The sequence below is a fragment of the Echinops telfairi genome, unplaced genomic scaffold, assembly GCF_000313985.2.
Source record: "Echinops telfairi isolate 266 unplaced genomic scaffold, ASM31398v2 ScPeMD7_7475;HRSCAF=8513, whole genome shotgun sequence".
Classification (NCBI taxonomy): domain Eukaryota; kingdom Metazoa; phylum Chordata; class Mammalia; order Afrosoricida; family Tenrecidae; genus Echinops; species Echinops telfairi.
The window spans coordinates 18,020,311-18,035,836 of NW_022111379.1; the positions used below are offsets into that span (position 1 = coordinate 18,020,311).

The following is a 15,526-nucleotide window of genomic DNA, read 5'->3' on the forward strand; positions in this document are numbered from 1 at the left end:
GTTTTGTTCCCCTTGCCCCAGGAGGCACCAAACCTCAGAGAACGACAAGTGTTTGCAGCTCCAGGAAACTTCCGTTAGTACTAAGCAAACTTAAGACTAGTACATAGAGATAACGAAGGTAATTGATGAATACTAGTTTATTTGGACTAGAAAATAATTTTTAAGGAGATTGAAAGTTTTTGAAAAAAAAAAAACAAACCAAAACTTTCATGGGAAGCCAAATGATCAGCAATGGCATTGTTGTTGTCAGGGACCACTGAGTGGGTTCCGACCCCTAACAGCCCCGTACACAGACCGAACCCAACACCGCCCAGTGCCGGACCGCCCCCACACTTGTTAACATTTGAGCCCATTGTTGCAGCCACTGTGTCAGTCCACCTTGTCTTCCTCTTTTTTGCTTCCCTTCCACTTTCTCAAGCATGATGCTCTTTTCCAGGGACTGGCCTCTGCAGATAACATGGATGTGAGATAAAATTTCACCATCCTCAGTTCTGAGGAACATTTTGGCTGTACTTCTTCCAAGACAGATTTATTTCTTCTTCTTCTTCTTCTTTTTAAATCATTTTATTGGGGGCTCGTATAATTCTTATCGCAATCCATCCATCCATCCATTGTGTCAAGCACATTTGTACATTTGTTGCCATCATCCTCAAAACATTTGCCTTCTATTTGAGCCCTTAAGATTTATTTGTTTTTTTGCCAGTCCGTGATACTTTCAGTCTTGTTCACCAGCACCCTGATTCAAACACATCGATTCTTCTGAGGTCTTCTTTATTCAGTGTCCAACTTTCCTGTGGATATGAGGTGATTGAACACTCCATGGCTTGATTCGGGCATACTTTAATCCCCAAAGTGACATTCTTGCTTCTCAAAACTTTAAAGAGGTTTTGTGCGGCAGATTTACCCAAAGAAATGTGTCATTTGATATCTTGACTGTTTCCATGAATATTGATTGTGGATCCAAGCAAGACAAATGAGCTCTGCTACTATGAAACTGGAAAGAATGGTTGGTTGAAACCGTAATAAGGAGCTGGTGGTATGGAGCTGTGATGGCCTGAAGGCCCACATGTTTATTGAAGGGCTGGCTATGTCTCCAAAGGGACGAGGATGTTTGGGTCCTGAACATAGTGCTTTGAGACGCTGGTAAATTCTTAGCTGATTATCGAATTGCTAGGCTTTGTGAAGGGCTCTTTATCTGTTGAGTCAATACTTAACTTCCTCATCCTCAGTTTCTTAATCATTAAGATAGGGATAATAACTCTACTGCCTGGGATTGTTTTTGAAAACTCAGTAATTGAAATGTTTTGAGAATGATGAGGGCAATGAATGTACAAATGTGCTTTACACAATTGATGTATGTATGGATTGTGATAAGAGTTGTATGAGCCCCTAATAGAATGATTTAAAAAAAACCCAGTAATTATGATTTTGTTTCCTTCTACTTTGGGGTTTCAGATCTTTCCTTGTTCTTGGTTTTCTACTCCACTTGTCTTGTAGAGAGGCTCACGTTTGCGTTGTAAGACTTTGTTCAGAGGTAACATTTAATTCAGCCTAGTGAAGAACTCAGATTCTGGTGCCGTGGCTAGGCGTTGAACTCTTAGCTGCAGAGCCAGTATCTCAAACCCACCAGATTTACAGTATAACAACCCTGTATAGGATCACTGTGAGTTGGAATGTCCTTGATAGCAATGAGTTTTGGTTTTGAATACAGAATTGTGAAGAAATTTTACATGGCTTATGTTTAACTACTGTGAAGTATAGCCATTTTAATATTTTGAAGCTAATGATCTTTTTAAAGGATTTTTTCCTTTTCATATGGTATTTTAATTTTAATTAGTAGTCTTTGCTTTTCCAATTTAGCATTCTAAAACAACTTGATATTTCTTGTAAAAGCTTTATATTTATAGCTGGCAACTTTATAAAGTCTGTGCTTTATGGCTAATATTTTCTAATCGATTATATTGGGAGGGTGTCAAGGAGTTCACAGAAAGATTTCTTTATCTCCAAATTCCATTTTTCCATGAGCTTTATGAAGTCTGCTCGTATTCAAAGACTGTGATATTGTAAGGCACCTGATCCAATTCCAGTTTTCAGATGAAATTACTGAGACTGGAGAACCAGATGAAACTATCCCAGACAGTTGATGCATAACAGGGGTCCCTGGCACTGTGAGGTGCCAGTGCAGCTGGGCTCAGGACAGTGAGGCCCTGGCTGTGTGCGCTTGTGCTTGAATTGTGGAGGAGACAAGGAGAGCTACCAGCTTCTCCTTTTGGGTATCAGCACCCTTTTTCCTTCATACTTGATTGTGGAAAAATATTGACTTTAAGTAGCTAGCCTGCTGCCCCAAGGGGCAGGCGTCCTAACTGGGTCCCTTCTAGAAAGAGCTATTGTCAGCCCTTCGTTCTTGCGAGCTAAAACCAGATCGCAGGTGAATAACAAATGCTTGTTTTATGCCAGGTGTCATTCCTAGTAACAAGGCACTGTTGTGGAACAGTTGGAACTTACCCAAGAATACAGCTTTTTAATGATAGAGCAGAGAGCCAGGTCTCTGACTCTAGTGTACTGCCCTTTTCATTCACTTTGCCACCAGAAGTCCAAACTCACTGCCATCTCATTGACTCCAGCGTGTAGTGGCCTTATATGTAAGGTATATAGTAAATCTGCCCCTGAGGGCTTCTGAGGCAGAAAGCCTGGCCTTTCTCCCACCACTGTATCACAGTGCCTCCCTAATCAGACCAAATTGACTTTGTTTCCTAGTTGACTGGTTATTATATGGGACTAGTTATGTTGACTAGTTAGGGGAGGCTCATTAAGAACATTTTGCCATCTTTAGATATTCTTTGTACCACCTGGTACTTCATTATAATTCTCATGGCTAAGGATCTCATGGGTCTGTTTTGGGTTCTCATTTAAGTCCTTGAGGTTTTGTATAATTTTGATTTCACTTTAGGGCTTATAATATTTTAAGCATTCAGTTATTGTTGATTATACCTGTTGATTGCTATGTAAATATTTTGCTGTTGTTTTGTTTTTAAAATTATGCCAAACTATATTTTGAGCAGGGTTGTAAAGCACTGTTGTCCTCTGAAAGCTATACCCTGCTGGCAGAGTGGGTAAGTCTTGGGCTGTTGACCAGCAAGGTGTAGTTTGTAACCATCATCTTGCTCCTCTGGAGAAAGACAGGGCTTTCTAATCCTGTAAAGAGTTACCAGCCTCAGAAACTCACAGGAGCAGTTCTGCACTGACCTATAGGTTTGAGATGAGTATTTGGTTTGGTTTAGTACTCGCACCAAAATAGCCCAAACCACTGCCATCCAGTAAATTCTGCCTCAGAGCAACCCTACAGGACAGAGTAGAGCTGCCCCTGTGGGTTACTGAGACTGTACATAACTTTTCAAAAAAGTTAGAGACAGTGAGGTAGGCCACTTGTTTAAAGAAATGGCTTTTGGTCATCTCTTATTTTTGCTTTTTATGCCCAAAGGAGAGCTACCAAATGTTTCTGCAATAAGTGCACCTGAAATGAACCATCAAAGAGCTTGGTTCATCGACATGAGCTTGTGCAAACTCAGACTCTGTTTTTATTTTTAACATAGTTTTTACTTCAAAAGTACACCCTGCCAGTGCTGTTAAGTTTCCACTGTGCTGTGCGGAAACCAAGAGACTTTAGTAACGCTCAGAAAGCAGAAGAACACTTCAGCCAGGCTCGGTGATGGAGCCAGCACCACTCACTAGGATGTAAAATTCTTTACGAAGAGAACACCAAGATGTAAAATAAAGGCCATTGTTGTTGGAAAGGTATGTTCCTAACTAACTCAGTCAGTCAGCACACAGACTACTCCCTGACCAGTAGTACTCGTGAAAAGCCGAACTGCCATCGAGTCATCCCTCCTCACAATGGTCCTAGATGACTAGGACTGCTTCTCAGCGTTGCGAGCACTTAAAACGACTGGAGCAGACAGCCTCGTCTTTCTCCTGCTTTGAACTGCCCACCTGGTGGGTAGCAGCCAGTGCCTTCTACCATCAAGATAACCAAATCAACAGAGTGGCTCAGCTTCCATAATAAGATGGCTTACCTTTATTTTTCAAGGTACTTAGTTAGAGTCAGTCATTAACCCTCTCTCCTAGGGGAAAATTACCACAAAGTTCTAACAGCGATGAAAACATTTTATTGGACATATTCAGTAGAGAGGAAAGAGAGGTGGGAAATGGACCAGCGTGCTATCAAAGCTATGTCTGATGAGTCCCGGCATAACTAGAAAATTCAGCAGAGGTTTGATTCCTCCCATAGATAAGCTAATTGCTAGTGATTGTTTTTCCTAGACATCACTGATAAAAACCTTTATGATAAAGACAGCCAGGAGGAGGTCTTTTGGGGTTTTTTTTCAGTTGACTTAGCAGGCCATAATGGGGAGAGGACAAAAAATGAAAATTGACCTGCCGCGTCCCCGTCCCCAGGAAGACACCCCAGGCCAAGATCCCTCAATCTTATGTGTGTCTGCCCCAAATGAGCTGTTGTTCCCGGAGGCACACTACATCCTCCTGCCTTTCCAAATATCCAGGAGACTGATTGGGGCTCCTGCCTTTCCCTGTAATTGTCCTGTCTACCTTTGCAGTTTAGTGCTCAAAACTGTGTGTGGAAAATACTCAAGATGGCTACTGGGCTGTTTGAAAACATAAGATGGAAGGAATCAGGGCTCTCTCTGCAGGCTGCAAACTTCGCAGAACAGATTCCTTTTGGTTTTAGGCATGAATGCATTCCCTCTCCTTGATCCGAGATTGAGATTGGCACAATGATGATCTAGCTGGGCTTTGCTGGGGCTCATAGATGGTGGTCATGGCCGGCTCTCTAAACTCACGGTCCTGTTTTCCTGCCGTACACTACTGATTATCATTGCTGTTAGGTGCCGTCGAATCAGTTGCTACTCCAAGTACAACAGAAGGAAACACTGCCTGCTCCTGCGACGTCTTCACAATTGTTCTTATATTAAAGCCCATTGTGGCAGCCACTGTGTCAATCTGTATTGTTGAAGCTCTTCCTCATTTTTGCTGCCCCTCTACTTTACCAAGCAAGATGTCCTCCAGGGATCGCTGTTTCCTGATGACATGCCCCAGACTACATGTGATGAAGTCTTGCCATTCTTTTGCTTCTTCAGGAGCAAAAAATATTGTTAGTGCCATAGACTACCAAAAGAACACACAAATCTGTCCTGGAAGAAGTACAGCCAGAATGCTCCTTGGAGGCAAGGCTGGTGAGACTTCATTTCATGGACTTGGATACCATCAAATTCTTAATCAGTGAAATAGCTCCATCCTCGTTAACACCCCATCTTACTCCCTGCCATGTTTACTACTGCCAAGCAGTAGTAAACGTTCTCTGTGCATTTGCCTTTTCTTGTCTTCTTATATAAATGAGGGCATAAAATATTTGTCCTTATATAATTGACTTGTTTTACTCCGCTAATGTCTTCCACATTGTAGCATGTATCAAGATTTCATTTCTCCTCTTGGCTGCTGAGTAGTATTCCATTTTTAGAATGGCCCCATAGGGTTTCTCACTATCGTAGAGTTAATTCTGACTCATATTGATCCTGTAGGGCAGAGTTGAACTACCTCTTTGGGTTTCTAAGGCTGTGAATCTTTACAGAGGCAGAAAGCCTCATCTTTCTCCTGTGGAATTGCTGGTGGTTTGGAACTGCTGACTTTGTGGTTAGCAGCCCAGTGTGTAACACAACATCAGATGGCGCCTTACTCACTGTCATTGAGTCAATTCTGATTCATAACAACCCTTTGGACAGAGTAAAATTGCCCCTGTGGGTTTCCAAGATTTTAAATCTTTACTGGAGTAGAAAGCCTCATCCTTTCACATATGAGTGGTTTGTGCTTTTGAACTGCTGTCTTTGTGGTTAACGCCCCATTGTGTAACCCATTACACCACCGAGGCTTTAATTTCTACAGGAACAGATAACCAAACCGTCCTCCTGCCAAGTTGCTGGATGAGTTAGTTCAAACTGCTCACCTTTTGGTTGGCATCTGAGTGCTTAACCATTGTGCTACCAGGGCTCCTTAATTTTTTTATTTGTCCTGGATATTTGAGTATCATGAGAGTCAAATATCAAATGATATTTGAGTATCATTAGTTTTATGTGATGATTGTTGTTGCTTGTTGGTGTTTTCATTTTATTAGGACACCAGCCCTGCTAGTTTCAGCCTGCAGATTCCAGCTAGCTCTCTTTCTTTAGTTTGTGATTTGACTATCATTTCAGTCCTCAGTCACATTGACGTTATAGCCTGTTGAAGGTAGTGCACACTTTGGAACATATTTAAACACTACCTTTTGAGTGCTATTCAAAATTAAAGTGAACTTTTAATAGGAAAGAACAAAAAAGTGACAGGGCGTATGCCAGCTGTCTCTTAAGAAGTTTGCCAAACTTCCCACATTACATTTCTGCTTGCATTGTATTGGCTAGAATTAATTCCATGGCCACAAGGAAGGCAGAGAAATGCGATTCTTATTCTGCTAATTAAATTATGACAGAAAGAGAATAGGTCGGCTGTCTCACTCGCAGTCTACTTTGCTCCCCTGGCTGGGGGTGGCTGCTCTGTCCCCCACTACGTGCTAGTGGAGCATCTAGGCTGTTGTATATCACTAGGTTTGCCTTTCCTCTGTATTATGGATGTCTTAGACACTAAGCTTTTTTTCTTTATATCTTTAGCACTTTATATAAAATTTTAATACATGTACTCATGAAGTATTGCTTGAATGAGTTATAGACATTAGGAAGTTACTAGCAGAAATATCAGAATAAGTGGAGGCAGTATTTAAAGTCTGATTCATAAGAACCAGATGTTGGTTTCTTGTTCTCATACTTAATTTTTCTTTCTTTCTTGTTCTCTGTTACATAGACAAAAGTGGCATTAGGAGAGGCCATGGCTTCCATTTCCTTTGTAATGCCTTCAATTGATTGTGAGTACACTTTATAATATGGTTGAAGTTATTTGAAAGATCTTGTTAATCTGTGTTTACACACAATTTTTAAAATAATGTTTTTATTTTTTACAAGTGTTCTTTAAATTTTTTTTTAATTGTGATTTGAGTGAAAGTGTAATTTACAGGGCAAATTGGTTTTCCATTCAACAGTTCATGGACATTTTGTTTCACGACACTCATTGCATTCCCCTTAATGTAACAGTGGTCTTCCCACATCCTTCCTGTGTTTACCATTTTCCTCCTGCCGTCCAAGCTTTATCTCTGGTCAGTCATTGATCTCCTGTGGTTGATTGCTACCTCCCTGGTGGTACTGTTCACCTCATAGACCGAGCTGAGTTCATTTCTACATCTGAAGGGTGACAAAGGACCATGGTTTCAGGGGTTCCACCATCCTCTGCCCAACCAGTGAGCCTAGTCTTTTTTTGTGATTTTGAGTTTCGTTCCACATTTTTCACGCACTCTACCCAGGACTCTCTAGTGTGATCCTTTTCAGAGTGGTCAGTCCTGGCCACTGGGCATCAAGTTCTTGAGACTCTTGGTCATGGAGGTTGAGGTTAGTCCTTAGGGTTTTGGTATTTCCCTGTGTCTTTGATTTTCTTCACTCCTTTTTGCTCCCAGGGGGAGAGACCAGTGGTTCCTCCTTCCTGGGATGACCACTTGCAAACTCTTAAGACTCCAGCCCCCACTCACCAAAGTAGGATGTAGAGCATTGTCTTTGTGGACTATGTCGTGCTAGTTTTGACCTTGATGCCCCCCGAGTCTGTGGTCCAAAGCCCCCAGGTCCAGAGACTCATTTTCTCAGGGTGTTTAGTTATGGCTAAGAAGTTTACATACATACCTCTACCCTCCCCCACCATTTGCTCTAATCTGCGCATGCATATATAAAGCACACACTAATACATGTGTATGAATATGATTTGTCAAACATATATGGTTGTGAGCATCGTCCCTTTCTTCTTCTCATACCTGTTTATCTTGCTTTTCTGCCTGTGTATCCACATGTGGGTTAGTGTTTTTATTACTGATTGGACAGGATTATGTAGGTAGTAGTATTTACCTGTGTTGTTTGTAGCTCCTGTGCACCTATCCTTGTCTTCCTTTGCTTTAATGTTAATGTGCTCATCAACTCCTTACTGTGTATTGTCTTTCTTTCCAGCCACATACTTGTGTTATCTGGTAGTGATTTTTCCTCTGCTCCCCTCCCCTCCCTGGTAATCATCAAATAATATTTTGTTCTGTATGGAAACCTTTCCTTGATTTTTTTAAATAATAGTTGACTCTTAAAATATTCTTTTGTAATTGATTTATTTCACTCAACATAATGTCCTCTAGGTTCTTCCACTGTATGAGGTGTTGGAGGGTTGTTTTGTTTTTAACGGTGGATAGTAAACCCCTTGTGTATGTGCCACATTTGTTGTGCTCATTCCTCTCATGGATGAGCGCTTAGGTTGTTTCCATCTCTTGCTAGTGTCAATAATGCTGCAGTGACCAAGCTGAGAGCCTGTTCGTGTCCCAACTCTGATTTCTTTTCTTTCTTTTTAAAAAAATGGTTTGTTTTTTTCTATTTTACCATAATAAGGAAAGCCAAAGTTAGCTTTTCTGGTCCATGATAAAGATAAATGATAAAATGTCAATGGCGACACCTAGCTTGTAGCAGGTGTGGACACTTCCATATGTGCGTGCACATATCAGAGTTTATACATCTCTACAGTGGGGAGAAGATGGGGCTTTCTACTCCTGTCAAGAATTTTTCTTTAAATCATTTTATTGCGGGCTCATGCAACTCTTAGCACAATCCATATATCCATCCATTGTGTCAAGCACATTTGTGCATTTGTTGCCATCATCATTCTCAAAACATTTGCTTTCTACTTGAGCCCTTGATATCAGCTCCTCTTTTTTTTTTTAATCTTTTCATTCCATTTTTTATACAAAGTGTTTGAAGCCCCTGTTATATAATTTCCTTTTTTTTAACAAATCATTTTATTGGGGCTCATGCAACTCTTATCACAATCCAGACATCCATCCATTGTGTAAAGCACACTTGTACATTCGGTGCCATCATCATTCTCAAAACATTTGCTCTCCGCTTATCAGCTCCTCATTTTTTCCCCTCCCTCCGCCAACTCCGGTTGCTTTAGACTATACACCTGGTTGAGGAATTGCAGACTCAAATTGTATTTTCATTATCAGCCTTTCAAGGAAGTTTCATTCTGTGTTTCACAGTGGGTTGCACTCATAAGTATTCTTAACAGCAATAATGCCTTACTGTGTTGTGATCGTAAAACTAAACCAAGAAAAAAAAAGCGAAACGATTTGCCATCAAATTAATTCTGATTTCTCAGTGGCCCCCGTGCTCCCTGGATTTCAAGCTGTGATCTCCAGAGGCAGATTGTCAGGCCTCTCTTCCAGGGTACCTCTAGATGTGTCAAGCGATCAGCTTTTCTATCGAGAGTCAAACACTTAACTGCTTGCATTCTCTAGAACTCCTGCTCCCCACAAGTGGTGGTTCAAACCCAGCAGTCACTCTGCAGGAGAAAGATGAGGCTGTCAGACTCCATAAAACCCTCAGGAACAGTTCTACTGTGCCCCCACAGGGTTGCTATGAGTCTGAGTCAATTTTATTGGCAAAGGGTTTTGGTTACCCAAACAAACAGAGCCCTGCTGTCCTACAGGGAAAAGATGTGATAGTCTGCTTCCGAAAAGATTGACAGCCTTGGAACCCCTCTTGTAGGAGGGTCTACTCTTGTAGGGGCATTGAGTCAGAATTGACTCAATAGCAGTGAATTTGCTTTTGGTGCCCAATCACAAACCATATACTTACATACCTTTCTAAAGGGACATGTAAGAAAACTGCAGAGAAGATTAATAGTCACTCTTACCTAGTACCTTTGTTCAAGAAAGTAATCCACCTTTCCCCTCCCAGCCAGTTTCTTGCAGCATAACCTTGTCTTTTAAAATAAATATGTTTTGCAGCATATTACTCTGGTTTCAAATTTGGAAAGTATATAGAAGATTTGAATTAGAGGAAAAGGGACTTTTTACAAGGAAAGACTAGATTTTGTTTTAACAGTCTTGATTATGTACTGAAAGACCTTGGCATATACAATCTGTGAGTTCCATTTCTTTTGAACTAAAGGACATGAGGATGAAACTATTACTTTAAATAATCGTTTAGAAGCTTCATTTACGTGAACTGTAGTTGGTGGTTTTGCTTTTACAAGATATCTGTAGCAGTGATGAGAAAGGGTTAAGATGAGTGGATAAGAGAAATTAACTCTGTTCCTGCTGCGTGGCTTCCTTTGTGTCGTCTGAGCGTGAGTTCAGTGATGCCAGTAACTGTGAATACTTACTTGAATGTTAGTGCCTGATGCCTAGACAAAGGCTCGGTTTTGCCTCTCTCCCAGTAGACATCTAGTCCAACTTATCAATCAAATTTTGTTATTAAAACTCTCATCATCTTCAAATAGTTGTCTGCCTCAGTAGTCTCCATGTTCAGTGGTTTAAACAGAATCCCATAGAAGCGTTTCCATCGAGGTTGATTGGTTAGTTCGGCAGAGTGGTGAGTCATGCTTCACTGACCCACCCCGGAGCCCAGCTGCGGATTTACTAGTGCCCTGAGCCAATGCTGAAGCACCAGAATAGGACCTAGTCCCTTGGCTCGGAGTCCTTTAATCTTTCATTTAAAAAAGAAAACTAGATGGATATAAATTTCTACCCCTCTCCCTAGGTGCTTTGGGTTCTAAGAAGTAGTATTTCTTATGCCGTCTCTGAAAGCTTATATTTGTAGTGGTAAAAATTGACATATGTGATATAATGATAGGAAGAAAAGACTAAATTGTGGTGTTAACTGTAAAACCTTTCAGAGAAATTAATATGGAGAAATTAGAACTTGATAGAGATGCTTACAGAAAGAGGATTAAATGGTATAGGGAAAGTGGTTGAGGTGCTTCAGAGTAAGAAGTAGTTTGGACGAACTTGCTGCTACTGAGTTGACTGGAACTTACAGGCCAGAGTAGAACTGCTGCTTGGGATTTCAGAGATAGTAAACCATGAGCCAGCAGACAGCCCCACCCTGAGGAGTGGCTGGTGGGTTTGTTAACAGCCCCCTGTGCAATTCGGTGTACTACCAGGGCTCCTCACATTTGGATGGGAACCATCTCATTGAGTTCGTTTGGACGGACAGTGACCCTACATAATGGTTTCTGAGACAGTGAATCTTAACTGAAGCAGTCTCCTCTTTCTTCTGAGGACCCACCAGCCTTTCCGTTAGCGGTCCACCGCTTACCAGATAGTATCACTCTGTTGGGATGAAGAACAACAAAACAGCCAAACTCCCTACCATCGAGTCAGTTCCGACTCATAGAGCCCCACCCGATAAAGCAGGGTAGAGCTGCCCCTGCGAGATCTGACATTGTACATCTTTATGGAGGTAGAAAGCCGCATTGGTCTCCCTCAGAGCAGCTGGCAGGTGTGAACTACTGTTCTTTCCCTTAGCAGCCCAGCTCCTCTGAAATGGAGTCTGAGTTAGGGCAGGTCTTGAAGGAAAGGCAAAAGATGCTGGAGAAAATGGGTCTAGCAGTGTTCAACTGAGAAGACAAGAGAGGAGACTTAAGACATTAAGGAAATCTAGAAGTGTGGTAATAGAAATCTGGACAAGGTTACTGGTAGTGAAAATGGAGAGAAATGAGACATTTGAGAGAGATCATGAAGAAAGAAACTGTAGAATTAACATTGAATATAATGATGATAAGTACAAGGAAGGTAAAATCCTCTAGGTAATTTTTTTTATCTAGGAAATTCAGTAGACAGGTAGTATTAACATCCCAATTTGGGGAAGAGTATTACTTTAAAATTATACAGTGAATTTCAGGTGGAGTGGAAAATGACAACATTGAAATGGAATTCCATGCTATTAGTGGGGGAAAAAAATGTGTAGACTAGAAATTTGTTTTCCATACACATCCAGCTCTTCTTGAAAAGAAAATAATTGTTCCTGTGGTGGGGGGGTGAGGGATGTGGGGATCAGGGGAGGGGGACCTGTTTACTACTGTAAAGATAACAAAGGTCCCACATATCTTCTATGTGTGTGTAAGTGACCTTAAAAACCTATGAACTGTCTTTATCATTAGCTTTTATGTTAATAATGGTTGTCATACAACTGATCTATAAAATGTGAGATAATTCACATCTCTGCTTTCTCATTGCTCTATCTTTGACCTGTGCTAGGGGAAGAGGACTTTATAGAAATGCTTTTGAGCTTTAAACAGTACAAAGACAAAACAAACATCATCGTCTAGATCAGAAACCAATAGCGTGAGGAAGATGGAGGCTGCAGATTCAAGACACTGTTGCCCTTGTTTAGACTAGCGAGCAAAGGAAATAGTCGGACGATGATGATGGGTGGGCAGGTCAGTTCATCACTGTTGTCACCAGGACTACAGAGGGCGGATAGGGGGCAGGGGAGTGGAGCACGTCCATGGCTGGGATGTGTGCATAATTGCAGGTTGAAAAAAAGGCTATGGATTGTTTCTGGTGGCATTTCTACATGGTGGTAGGGATATGGCTTATGATTATGTGGTCCTGAGTCATAGTCACCAGGACCCCAACTTTCACCTAAATTAGAGCTAGCACAGGCAGCTATTTTGGGGAAAGCATTAAGCACATACTCGGGCATGTCTCCTAGTTCTTTGTGTAAGTAAGCCTGAGGGCAAAATGCCCCTTCCTGGGCTTGCCCCAGACTAGTCTAAGTATAGCCATGTTGCTGGTTTAGTGGCTAGCAAGCATTGGGGAAGTAAATGGCGGCTGAACTTATGTCAAGACTCAAAAATGGAGTTAAGGCTCTGGCTGTAGACCTTAGCCTTCCAAGTGCTTTAGAATTTAATGCGGCATTTTCTCTCTGACCTTAATCACTGTTGGGGGAAGAGTTATTTAAGATGAAATAGACTCCCAACACGAAAGCTTTCCACAAAAAAATAGATAAGGAAGAAATTTTTTATTACTGAATAAGCATTAAACAAAAATGTGGTGCATGGCAGATCGTTTGCTGACGAGATTGCAAGAAAGGCAGAAGGGATTCTTAACCTTTCTATAGCATTGCGCTCATATCTTCAAGATCATTCTGAGTTTTCTAATATTTCTGGCTGGCTATAACACTGAGAACTCCCTATATAGCGCTTTTCTGCCCTCGACTTGTTTTGTCTTCACAAGTTAGGGCTCTGAACTTCTTACAACGGTCCCAGTAGGCAAACCCCAGCCCAGCCCCCTGGCCTTCTCTGCCCCTGGTTGGTTTGGTTCAGTCGTTTGCTAGAATGATCCACAGAACTCAAGGGTATGGGTGTACTCGGTGTAACTCTTTAATACAACTGGAAGCAAGTGTACATGAGTTTCGCACAGGGGAGGTGATGGAGGGATTTTCAGCAGGGAACTTCACAGCTCCAGAAACAGGCCAGGTCTTCCTCCATCAGTCAGGCGCTCAAAGGTAGCTGTGAGGGCTGGGATCCTTTATGATAGTTACTGGGACCTCATTGCATTTGCATGACTGGGGCCGTACTGCTGTCAGTGGTTGGTGTATATGCATGACTGTTTTTCATCCTACCTCCCTCTCCCCTTTTTCCTGAAGTCTGCCACCAAGTATGGTCCTTGGGCTACTGCTTCATTTGTACATGTGTGTTGTCCGGCTGTTTTAGAAAAATAAGATAACTTGGATTTGGGGGAAATCCCAAGGGCTATTTGCAGAAACCCGAGACAAATGACCAAATGGAGTTCTTTGTCCTCAAAGGAACAAGAGTAGCTAGAGATGAAATTCATAAATCACAATGAGGGAACTGAAGTTTTCACATACAGTTAAATAACAAGCTGGGAATTCAGATTGTCTTACTTCGCTAATAAGATGCAGGATGGGGTCAAGAGTTCCAGTTCTTCAATAAATGACATTATTAACATTGTCTTGCAATAGATAATTTGTGGCAGAACAGTGTCACATCAAGAAAATTTACATTCTTTAAAAAAAATTTCTAAAATTTAAATTAAAATAAAATGTATATTCTTAAATATTAAATTAAATATTGAATTGTGAATTACTGAATTTTAACTATTTAAGAGACAGTATAATTTCACAACACTTAATCTACCAGTATGCAATTTTTTCTCATGTTTTCTTCTGTAGAACTTTTAGTTGGATTTGCTGTGCCAAATATTTGTGGCTTGCTTTCTTGAAATGATTATTTTTGTAGATTAAAAACAAAGCAAAACACAGAACTCACTGGCTCCTGAGCTAGTTCCAACTCATAGTGACCCTATCAGACAGAGTAGAACTGCCAGCGTGTTTCGGAGGCTGTACATCTTTACAAGAATAGATAGAATCAGATGGAGTCAAGTAGAACAAACTTGATAAATATTTCTATTATAATTGGATCACAAAATTGTCTTAAGGTGTAAGATCTTATAGTGAATGAATAAGGGAAAATAACTAGTCAAAGTAAATAATAGTTTAGTACATAGGTTCCCAAACTTACTTCACTTTCCCCCTTTTCAGGAAAAACAAAAGTATTCAGAACCCCTGGCAATTAGGAATTTTTGTGATACAATCCACACCAAACCATACTCACTGCTATCAAGTCCGTGCCTACCCACTGTGACGCTGTAGGAAAGGGTAGACTGCCCCCGTGAGTGTCTGAGGCTGTAATGCTAGGGGAGTCGGAAGCCTCATCTTTGTCCTGCAGAGTAACTGGTGGTTTCGAACTGCTGATCTTACGGTTAGCAGCTTAGTATGCAACCACTATGTCACTAGGGCTCCTAATCTATAATCCAGGACAAAGTGTAGGTATCTGCTTTTGCAGCCATCCCCTGAATTGTACCAATGCCACCACCACCACCCCCACCCCAGGGAACAGCCCACTTTGGGGAACTCTGCTTTAGTATGAGGGTGAAATGTTGCACACTGCAGTATTGGGTTTTGCATGAGGTATATGTTAATAACGCTATGCCAAGAACGATTGTTTTTTGTTCTCTCTCACACGTATGGCTCTCTTTTGCAACTTTCCATTTTCTTTTTATGATGAAATAACAAAAGCCATGTTCCATGTGTCGTTCTGACGCACAGTGACCATGTACAACAGAATGAAACCGCTGCACCTCTTGCGCCGTCCATCCTCACAGCAGTCCTGTGTGTGAGCCCATTGTTGGCAGCCACCAGGCCAGGGCCAGTCACAGTGAGGGTGTTTTCCCTGGTCCCTGACACTTGACTGTCCCAAGCCTGATGGCCTTCCCCCGGAACTATTCTCTTCGGAGAATATATCCAAAGTGCATGAGAGGAAGACTCACTTATCTTTGCTTCTGAGGTGCATTCTGGTTATCTTGGCAGCCTTCAGTGTTCTTCACCAACACATCCTCCCGATGCCTCAGTTCTGCCTCGTCTTCCTTGTCCGATGCCCAGCTCTCACAGGCATAGGAGGCATTTGAAAACACCTGGTTTGGTTCTGAGGTGCTGACATCTTTGCTTTTTAACAAGCAGCCTCCTCCCCCATCTCCCACCCC

The 15,526-nt window shown here is 41.6% G+C and overlaps 1 protein-coding gene across 3 annotated transcripts in view; it reads left to right on the top strand.

The window, feature by feature from the left end:
- SOCS5 (suppressor of cytokine signaling 5) overlaps positions 1 to 15,526 on the top strand; it is a 79,380-nt gene that overhangs the window by 23,389 nt on the left and 40,465 nt on the right. The window contains exon 1 of one of the 3 annotated variants that reach the window (XM_045285825.1): positions 6,903 to 6,964. The exons of the other annotated variants lie outside the window; for them this stretch is intronic. The gene's annotated coding sequence lies outside the window, so the exon portion shown is untranslated. Of the gene's footprint in view, positions 1 to 6,902; positions 6,965 to 15,526 lie in introns of those variants that run through there. 3 annotated transcript variants of the gene reach the window in all.